Source organism: Phyllostomus hastatus, unplaced genomic scaffold (genome assembly GCF_019186645.2).
Source record: "Phyllostomus hastatus isolate PE091 unplaced genomic scaffold, TTU_PhHast_1.1 phas_scaffold_1674, whole genome shotgun sequence".
Lineage (NCBI taxonomy): Eukaryota > Metazoa > Chordata > Mammalia > Chiroptera > Phyllostomidae > Phyllostomus > Phyllostomus hastatus.
The window spans coordinates 17,076,945-17,086,923 of record NW_025334011.1 but is presented as its reverse complement, the minus strand read 5'-3'; positions in this window follow the sequence as shown (position 1 = coordinate 17,086,923).

Sequence of the window (9,979 nt, the reverse complement as noted above, 5' to 3'; positions counted from 1 at the left end):
GTTAATTTTTTCTACCCATAAACATGATGTATGCCTCCAATTATGTGTGTCTTTGTCAGCTTCTTTCTTTGATATCTTATAATTTTCTGAGTATTGTTTTTTAACTCCTTGGTTAAATGTATTCCTAGGTACCAAAGTTTTTTTTGTTGTTGCAATAGTAAATGGGATTTTTACAAAAATTTCTCTTTCTGATAGTTCATGATTGGTATATAAAATGCCACTTATTTCACAATATTAAATTTCTATCCTGCTACCTTCCTAAATTCATTTAGTAGATCTAGTGGTTTTTGGTGGAGTCTGTAGGGATTTTTTAATATAATATCATGTCATCTGCACATAATGACAATTTTGCTTTCTTCTTTCCAATTTGGATGCTTTTTCTTTCTTCTTCTTATCTGATTGCTGTAGCTAGTACTTCCAGTAGTATGTTGAATCCCAGTGGTGAAAGTAGACATCCCTGTCTTGTTCCTGATCTTAAGGGAAAGCTTGTAGTGTTTGCCCACTGAGTAAGATAGTGGTTGTGGATTTGTCATATATGGCCTTTATTATGTTTAGGTATGTTCCCCTATTCCTATCTTGCTGAGTTTTTAAAAATCATAAATGAGCCCTGGCTGGTGTAGCTCAGTGGATTGAGCGCGGATTGGGAACCAAAGTGTCCCAGGTTCGATTCCCAGCCAGGGTACATTCCTGGGTTCCAGGCCATAACCCCCAGCAACCACACATTGATGTCTCTCTCTCTCTCTCTCTCTCTCTCTCTCTCTCCTCCCTTCCCTCTCTGAAAATAAATAAATAAAATCTTTAAAAAAAATCATAAATGGGTACTTGATTTTATCAATTGCATTTTCTGCATCTATTGATATAGTCTAATGCATTTTATCCTTCATTTTGTTTATGTGATGTATATATCATGTTTATTGATTTGCAAATATTATACTAATCTTGCATCCCTGGAATGAATTCCACTTGATGATGCTGTATGATTTTTTTAATGTATTGCTGGATCTGGTTTGCCAATATTTTGTTGAGGACTTTAGCATCTATATTAATCAGGGATATTGGCTTATAATTTTCTTTCCATATAGTGTCTTTATCTGGTTTTAGAATTAGGACAATGCTGACCTCATAAAAAGAGCTTTGAAATCTTCCCTCTTCTTTAATATTAGGAATACTTTGAGAAAAACAAGCATTAGTTCTCCTTTAAATATTTGGTACAATTCATCTGTGAAACCATCTGGTCCAGGACTTTTGTTTTCTGGGAGGTTTTGGTTATTGCTTTGATTTCATTAGTTGTTATTGGTCTATTAGGATTTTCTGATTCCTCCTCATTCAGTTTTGGATGATTATATGTTTCTAGAAATTTATTCACTTCACCCAGGTTGTTCAATTTGTTGGCATGTTGTTGTCCATAGGATTTTTTGATTGTTGTTCAAGTACTGTTGTCTCCATTTCCCCACCACCACTCCCTCCCGCCCCACCCCAGCCATCCCCACCTCTCACCCTTGATTTTACCCCACTTTGGCTTTGTCCATGTGTCCTTTATACACATTCCTTGACAATCCTCCCTGCTAATATCCCCTCCTACCTCCTCTCTGGTTATTGCTAGTTTGTTCTTAATTTCAACATCTCTGTATATTTTGCTTGCTTGTTTGTTTTGTTGATTAGGTTGCACTATAGGTGAAATCATATATTTTTGTATTTCTGTGGTGTCAGTTGTTACTTCTCCTCTTTTATTTATTTTTGTCCTCTTTTTCTGATGAATCTGGTTAAATGTTCCAATCTTATTTATCTTTTCAAAGAACCAGTCTTGGTTTCATTGGTCTTTTGTATTTTTTTAAGTCTCTATGACATTTATTTCTGTTCTATCTTTATTATTTTCTTCCTTCTACTCACTCTGAGCTTTGTTTGTTCCTTTTCAGTTCTTTTAGATGTAGAGTTAGATTGTTTATTTGAGATTTTTCTTGCTTCTTGAGGTGGGCCTGTGATGCTATGAACTTCCCTCTCAGGACTGCTTTCACAATGTCTCATAGATTTTGGGTTGTTCTGTGTTCATCTTTATTTGTTTCCAGGTAAGTTTTGATTTCTGCTTTGATCTCATTTTTAACCCTTTTATTGTTTAATAACATGTTATTTAGCCTCCATGTGTTTGACTCTTTTTCAATTGTAATTATTTCTAGTTTCATTTTATTGTGTTTATAGAAGATGCTTGATATGATTTCAATTTTCTTGAATTTATTAAGACATTTTACATCCTAACATCTTTGAGAATGTTCTATGTGCACTTGAGAAGAATGTATATTCTGTTGCTTTGGATTAAAATATCTGTAAATATCAATTAAATCCGTTCAATCCAGTGTATCTTTTAAGGTCACTGTTGCTTTGTTGATTTTTTTTATGGAAGATTTATCCATTGAGGTTAGTGGATGTTAAAATCCCCTACTATGACTGTATTGCTGCAGATGTCTCCCTAAAAGTTCATCAAGATTTTCTCTATATATTTAGGTGTTCCTATGTTGGGTGCATATATATTTACAAGGGTTATATCCTCTTGTTAGATCAGCCCTTTAGTATTACGTAGTGACTTCTTTATCTCTTGTTATGGCCTTGTTTTGAAGGCTTATATTTTGTATGGTATAAGTATTGCTACCCCAACTTTTTGTTGTTTTTGTTTTCATTTGCATGGAATATTTTTTCCATCCTTTCACTTTCAGTCTGTGTGTATCTTTTGTTTTTAGTTGAGTCTCTTGTAGACAGCATATATGCAGATTGTATTTTCTTATCCATTCATCTTCCCTTTGTCTTTTGATTATAGATTTAAACCATTCACATTTAAGGTTATTATTAACAGGTACTTATCTATTGCCATTTTATTCTCTACATTTATGTTTCTCTCTCTCTTTCTCTCTTTCTTTTCTTCTTCTTAAAGCAAGCCCTGTAATATTTCTTGCAATATTGGTTTGGGGGTAATGAATTTTAGGTTTTGTTTTTTTTTTTTTGTCTGGGACTCTCTTTATTTCTCCTTTAATTGTAAGTGATAAACTTGCTGGGTAGAGTACTTAGTTGTAGGTCCTTGATTTTTATCACTTTGAATATTTCATGCCAATCTCTTCTGGCCTTATGTGTTTCTGCTGAGAAATCAGCTGACAGCTTTATGGAAGCTCCCTTGTAGGTAACTAACTGTCTCTTCCTTTGGGGCCTTTAAGATTCTCTCTTTGTCTTCAACTTTGCTATTTTAATGTTGATGTGTCTTGATGTGGATCTTGTTTAGTTCATCTTGTTTGGGACCCTCTGTACTTCCTGAACTTTTGTGACTTTTTCCTTCACCAGGTTAGGGAATTTTTCAGCAATTATTTCTTCAAACAGTTTCCTTGCTTACTCTCTTCTTCTTCTGGCACTCCTATGGTGCAGATGTTGTTATGCTTGATGTTGTCCCAGAGGTCCCTTAGAACTTCCTCATTTTTTAAAATTCTCATTTTTTTTTGATGCTCTGCTAGGGTGCTTACTCTTATCTTGTCCTCTAAATCATTGACTCAGTCCTCTGTTTTATCTAACCTGCTGTTGATTCCTTCCAGTGTATTCTTAATTCTAGATATTGTATTCTGCATATCTGAATTGGCTCCTTTTTTATGGTTTCTATATCCTTTTTTTGAAATTTTGAAATTTTTATTTTAATTGTTGTTCAAGTACAGTTTTCTACCTTTTACCGCCACCCTAGCCCACCCCAGCCCTCCCCACCTCCCTCCTGATTCCACCCCCCCCTTGTTATTGTCCATGTGTCCTTTGTATTTGTTCCTTCTATGTCCTTTTTAATGCTTATTATCTCTTTGTTTAAATTTTCACTGAGATCATCCCTTTTCCTCCTCAGGTCTCTGAGCATCCTTATAACAATTGTTTTAAACATGGAATCTTGCATTTTCATTGTCTCCATACCATTTAATTCTTTTTGGGGAGGATTTTTCTTCTTATTTCATTTGGGTCATAGTTGCTGGTCTCCCCCTTTTGTTTTTGTGTATTAGGTAGATGTACTATGATTCCTGAACTTGTTATGATGGCTTTATGATGTAGGTGTCTTGTCAGACTCAGTAGTGCAGTCTTCCAGGTCACCTGAGCTAGGTGCTCTAGGAATGTTTCTTGTGGATTATATGCACCCTTCTATTGTAGTTGAGCCTTGAATGCTGTTGGCTTTTTCATGGGTGGAGTTACTAACCTTTAAGTCTGGATGACTATAAAGATAAACCTCAATCACTGTGTATGAGCCACTGTGCATGGGCTGCCCCCTGCCCCTGCCACAAGGCAGAGTTGTTCTCAGCTTGGTCTGGTGCCTTTCAGAATCCCCCTTTGGGTGTACTGCCTCTGTGGCTAGTTGGGTTGAACTCTGGTGTGGTCTGAAGCTCATCATTGTTTGTGTTGGTTCTGGGTCCACTTGGGCAAGGTTCATGTATGGGTCAATGTCAGACATTGTGTTCATCCATCCTTGAGCTACCTGTCTGGAGCTACCACAATATTCATTGTTTGTGGCTACATTTACTGGACCTGAGTATGCATGGGGGTGGGGATCAGTCTGTGTACAAGGGTTGGCATCCTTTAGCTTAAGAGAGTTTGGGGCAGATCTATAAAAGGTCTGAGGCTCCTTAAGGTCCACCTCCATCTGTCAGCTACTCTGCCTCCCCCTGAGGTTGCATGGTCTTCCTCCATAGCCTTCTGAAGAAAGACTGTTGAGTGGGCCCAGGCTGGCCATGACCCACAGACCCTTTCACAGGTTGTGAGCTCAGTAGTGCAGGGCAACTTGGGTCAGAAGTACAGGGCTAGTTGGTTTTCTACTTGGGGGCCACATAGTTAGGCACTCAATGAGGGAAAAGTGGCCCCTCCTCCAAAGCCATACCACTCAGTCTCTGCCAGAGTCTCCAACTCCAGCTCTCTCAGGAGAAGTGTGCTTTACATTTAGATTGGATGTAGCCAGCCTTCCCCTCTGAAGGAGGAAGCCCAGCAGGGCAGATCCACTGGGGCTTGGAAGGACAGATCAAAAGAGTCTACCATTGGGTGGAGGGTTCTGGCCAAGACCCTAGAGGGGAACCAAACACTTTCTCCCTGTCTCTGGCAATAGCCTCCAAACTCTGAATGTCCCAGCCCCATTGAGGGTAGTGCTGAGAAGCCTGTAAGAGAGGGGCATTTCTTCTCCTACTTTGTCAAATTCTCCAAGAGAGACATGCATTGAATTTCCTAGCTCCAAGCAGCTCTCAGATCCCTTTGTGGGGCTGAGCTCTACAAGGCAGGGCCCCTGGCTGCCAGAAAGTCAAATCAAGTGAGTCTCCCATTGGGGAAATAGCACAGTTTGAGCTCATAGGGGAGATAGGAGTCCCCCCCCCCATGGGATTTAGCCACATAACCCAGCACTCGACCATCTGATTCCTGCAAAAGCCTCCCTGGGAGATGTGCTCTGAAAGTCCCCCTCTGAGGGCCACTCTGACCCACTTGCAGGATTGAACTCAGCAGGGCAGGGCCACAGGAAGTAGAAAGGCAGGCCAAGTGATCCAACAGGTGGGGTGGACCTGCTGGTTGTGTGCTTGGGGTGGGAAAGACTGGTCTCCTTTGCATAGCTACATATTTCAATCACTGAGTCTCCAACAAGAGTTTCTCCAGGAAAAGACTGCCCCAAATGTCTCTGCTGGGTGCAGCCAGCAGACCCCTCTGCAGAACCCAAGCATGGCAGAATGGTGTCACCAGTAGCTGGAGGACTAGATTGTTCACTCCCCAGGCTGGTGCTGTAACAATAGGAATGCTCCACCTTGGGGTGGTGGCATCCTGGTTTCTAGCAGACTCTCTCCTCTCCTGGGTGAACTGAATCCCCATTGACTTTCACCACATAATGCTTTTCAGGTTCCTCTTCCCCTCTCTATGACTGTGGGTTGGGGATCCCTGCCTGAAGCTGAGACCCTACATGCCTGGGGGAAGAAGTTGTGCACTCAAGATATCCCGCTGGCTTCTCAGCTGCCGCATGTGGGTGCAGGGACCCACCCTCCTTCTCTGCCCTTCTTACCAGACTCTATGTGACTTTTTCTGTAAATCCTTGGTTATAATATTTCAGTTTAGCTAGACTTCAGTTGGTTATTCAGGTTGATTGTTCTGTAATTTAGCTATAAATCTTGTTTGGCACAGGGAGAAGGTGAGTGTAGCTTCCACCTACTCTGCAGCCACCTTGGTATCTCCAACAATTGTCCTTCTTAAACAAGCTTTGCTTCTTTCTGAATTTTGTTACAGGTGACAGAAAATATTAAAAATATCTCATATGATATGTGCTGGGATTATATTGAAATGATTTTTTTAAAAATGTAAATGTGTAGTTTATATAGTTCAAACTGTTTTTTTGAGGAATAAAAATAATTACCTAGGCAAGTACCATGTAAAAAATCAGAACTCTAGTAATTTACTCTGCACTTTTTGATTAATTTTAAATATAGAAAAAAATTTTAACAGTTAGCATATGTGAGATGTATTCCATCACCTATTTTCTGCATTTTTGTCAAGAAAGATTAAAAAATGGTAATTTTGATACTGAAGGGTATGTATGTATTGGTACAGCTTATAATTAAGGGATCTGAAAGTCCAGTTCAGCTAACTGACTTCTTGGCCACCTTGAGAAATAGTTTGATTTGGTGTGGCTTGCTTTAACCTGCCATAAATGGGGTAATATCTATCTCTTTTTTATGGTGCTGTTGTAAAAGATAGTGAAATATCACTATAGTAAATGCTTAGGAAATACAGGCATGTGTCTACAGTGATTCAACATTCAAAAAATATTTATTTGATAAATAGTTACTCTTTTGCCAAAAAAATAGTCATGGATATTATTTCAGGTTCTTGGATCCTTCACTTCCTAACTCTTCACCCCTGATTTTATCCTGAAGTTCTTATTAAGTCAAGGAAAATACAGGGTCAAATGAAAATCTATATCCTGAGCGTGCAAGAAAGCTTTGAACCTGCAGAAGTCAGGGTGACAGTTTCATGAGTGAGCAGAAAGGAAAGCTTGTCTGCAGCACTCCCCTGGATCCCCTGGACCCACAAGATGCTTTCCTGAGCCCATCCAATGCAGGAAAGGCTCTGGCTCTGAATGCAGAGTAGTGGCATTCACAAGGTACAAACTCTCTCTGGCTTTGTCCTCTTTGCTGAATGAAGAGCAGGCAGGGATGTTAGCCAAATATAACTTTCTGCTAAATTAAATGTGACCCCTTATCAAAAATATTTAAAGTTGTACTTCCCTTTGCAGTGGAGTTTTAGTGTACCAGTTGCAGAGCTCTCAGAGAAGCAGCATTTACACTGTGTTTAATCAAACTAATGGTGCTAGAAGAAGTCATTGACACAAGTGCTGGCCTTGCTTTCCAGTCTGCAGAGTTCACTCTTCATGCCTCTTTCAGAAAAGTTTGAAGGGCTGATGGAAAAGTCGACTAAACTAGAATCATAAGTGTTGCCTTTGTCTGAGGGGCAAAAAAAGTCTTTTGTTGTTGCTGCCATTACTATTTAGGAGAAACATAGTGCAGGTTTCAATTTTACCTAAGAAATGACACCCAAAACTTCATACTGGGTATAAAATGACAGTTCATACAATATGTAAGGCCATTCCTTCTGGTATTATTTTTTTCAGTGCAGGCAGAATTCTATGGACAATAGCACATCCTGGGATAGCTTGTTCGAAGAACCAGACTTTAAGAAGCAAATTACCCAAAAGATACCAAATTACTCAAAACAAAACATGGCCAAAGATAGTTAAGTAGATTGCCAGTAAAAGCTACACTGATTGAGACTTACTATGTAGCAAGTACTGTGCTAAGGATGTTACATGGATTACCTGACTGAATGTTCATCTAACAAATAAGAAAAGTACTAGTATAATATCTAGTTTGTAGAAGAGGAAACAGAGGCTTGGAGGTATGAACTTGCTCAAGGTCATATAGCTAGCAAATGGAAAAGTCTGGCAGGATTCAAATTCCCCTGGCTCACTCTAATGCTCATGCTCTCAACTTCAGTGCCATAATACCATTTCTCCTAAGCTATGGATTACTCTACCTCTTAACACCTACTCCAATCAGGCCCTTTAAGTTAGGATGAGTGATTTGTTTATAGGTCTTAGAACTTCATTTTTTGGTTATTAGTATACCCAGAAAAATAAGCAAAAGAGTTATCAGGAGTGAATTTATTATTATTCATTTTCACAATTCTTAAAACTCTTTGAGAAATTTTATAAGAAATATTTTAGCTAAATATGGGAACTAACTATAATTCTGAACATACTTTTAGGATTGTAATGTGTTCAATTCAGTTATAAAGTGCTTTTCTACAGAGTGAATAATACTATTTACCCATTGAGTTTTCCCACTGATGAAAAACATAAGTCTTTTTTTTTAAACAGGAAATTATCTGACCTAAAAGGGTTAAGGCTGTAGCAATGATTATGGACACTCTAGAAAACCTTGTAGCAGGCTTTCATGATGTTTCTAAGTCAGGTATTACTCTTCTACCTCTATTTCCCCATTCTTATGTCTTTTCTCTTCTTGAACACAGGGATTTCTCCCAAGAGACAGGTTGGCTTCTCAAAAAATTCTTGGTGCTATCCTTTGGATTAAGTATTTATCATACCTTTTAGAGCTGGGAATTGCTTATGATTGTGACATCCATTAGCACGTCGTCTGCTCCACTCCTTCTTTGGGTAGATTGTCCTTCATTCCTATGACCACAGGGATGGGCTCTCAGCTCATGTAAATGTTATAGCCCCTCTTATCTTCCCTCACACCTTCATATCTCCATTTGCATGTCCCCTGGACACCTCAAACTCTGTGTCTGAGACCAGACAAAATAGCTTCCTCTCAAACCTGCTCTTTCTATGGGATCCCCTTCATGGTCAATGGCTTCACCATCCCCTCAGTGTACCTAATGAAAACCAGGGTCTTCCTTCACTCTCTCCTCTCCCTTATACCCCAAATTCAATTGGTGGCTAGCCTTTGACTGTTTTTCCTCTAGAACCGAATCCCTTCTCTCTATCCACAGTGCATTCTCAATTCAGCTCTCCCTATTTCTCACCTAGATCAATGCCCCTATTGGTGAGAAACACCCACACCAGGTATCTTCTCTAGGAGGTTTCACTTGCCTGCCTGTACCCCTCAGTCTGGGCTCAGAGTCCTATACATTCACATTGCATCTTGCATGTACCTTCTTCACAATACTTACCTTGTGTATTCTAATTGTGTGTTTCCTTTTGTCTCTTGCCCCAATGCCCCATAAGCTTCTTGAGGATGCGGACTGTGTTTTACCTATGAATAGCCAGCTTTAAGCAGTGCCCAACACTTGATTGTTACTCATTAACATCTGTTGAATAGATGGAAGAGACTTTGCAGTTGGTCCTGGCTTCAGCATTCCCCAGGGGAATCTTGGAGGATCTGTGTGTTATTAATTACACAGCTTATCTACCTGAGGCTTTGGGTAGGATTACCAGGAGTTACATTTTCTTTTCACTTGTATTTCATTTATGATGATGAAAAAGAACACAGCAAACTCCACACCATTTACCCCAATGTTATATTACAGGCCAGAAATAAGTGCTTGTTAAATTAAAATGGTCAGGTCAAACAGGGCTGAAAGCTAGAGATTTGGTCTTAGGCTCCATGAAGTAATATATCTGCTTTCTATATTACTAAAAACCCAGTATATAATATACTACCTGGCAACAGTAGCTTTCAAAAATTAATAAAAAACAATGATAGTATTACTTACTAAATGTTTCCTATTCTGAGTGTTATGTGCATATATAATTTAATCATCACAATAATTTTATAAAGTTGGTATTATTATCCCTATTTTGCAGTTGAAAGCAGAGAGTTCAGTGACATGCTTAAGGCCACTTGTAAGTTAGTGGTGGCACCTGGTATGGAGTCGGCTGTCTAATTTCAGAGGCCACATTCATTAGTTACTACTGCCTGAGCGAGTCAGTACA